Source organism: Crotalus tigris, unplaced genomic scaffold (assembly GCF_016545835.1).
Source record: "Crotalus tigris isolate CLP2741 ecotype Arizona unplaced genomic scaffold, ASM1654583v1 scf7180000017633.3093840, whole genome shotgun sequence".
Classification (NCBI taxonomy): Eukaryota; Metazoa; Chordata; class Lepidosauria; order Squamata; family Viperidae; genus Crotalus; species Crotalus tigris.
In genome coordinates, this window is record NW_024096527.1 from 2,054,941 (window position 1) to 2,056,229 (window position 1,289).

The window sequence follows — 1,289 nt, forward strand, 5'->3', positions numbered from 1 at the left end:
GCTTTACCTGGCAGTATCGTAAATGTTCCAGAAGAATACCCTCCATATTCCTTTGAAATAAAAATAGGTAGTCACGGTAATCCTTGACTTACAGCCATTGTTTAGCGACTGAAGTTACAACAGCATTGAAAAAAGTGACCAATAACCAGTCTTCACACTGCGCATCCCCATAATCACATGATCAAAATTTTCAACTGTTTCAGCCTCCTGGGGTCTTGCAATTGTCATTTGCTACCTTCCCAGACAGCTTCAGACAAAGTCAATTAGACTGAGGAAGCTGAATTCATTTAAAGACAGCACGATTCCCTTAATAGCTACAGTGATTTGTTTTAACTGTGGCAAAAGTCATAAAATCAGGATTGAATCATTTAACTGCCTCGTTTAGCAACAAAATTCTGTCTCTAACTGTGATCATGAAGATCATCTATATAAGCAGAAATTGAAACTGAGATTTTCTGCCCTTGAGACAACACGATCCTCAGGCAATGAAAGCTAAGCAGTCTGAGATACATGGAGAAAAGTTCTATGATAATACTGATTGCACATATGTGCATCAATGGCTAACTATTCTGGTATATTGTTACATTATGAAAAAACATGGTATTAAGTTATGCAGAATACAAATATACATCAGTAGAAAGAAAGCGCCCCCTAGTGGTTGTTTAAATGATGTCCACAAACTCAGTTTCAACTAATGACATTTCTTTTCCGATTTTTATACGCGTCTATTTTTCTGGCTTGCACTTCAGTAGAGACACAAATTAAATCTGCACCCCCTGCTAAACCAAGTCAATTAAAGATAAAGAGTGTTGTGCAAAAACGCTATTCAGTGGCTAAAAAAAGAAAAGATTAACGAAGTTTTGTATCAGCCTGCAGACTCCCTTCCGTGGGGGGGGGGAGCTGTAAAAAGTCCAGAGAGGAAGAAAAAAATGGACTCGTCTTACACCGTAAATCGGCAACCTGCCTGCTACCTAACGCATTTTAACTCCGCAGGTCGTGAGAACGCAGACTCAGAAAGGAAGAAGTCACGTGGCTTTAAAAGCAAGCACCCGGATTACAATCGCACGCTCTCCCTTTGCCCGGCGGTCTGTAGGTCAGCATCTTGACACACCCTCTGGACGTCCTCTCCCAAGACCGCCTCCTCTCAGCCTTCTTCCGGCGGAAAGTGCCAGTCTAGGACTAGAAACCTAAAATCCATGGTCTCTGACTTCCCGCCCCTCTTTTGCTTAGAGGTGAGCCTTCTTGAACCTGCACAGTCGCCGTAGGGCATTTGCGTTACCAAGCGTCTT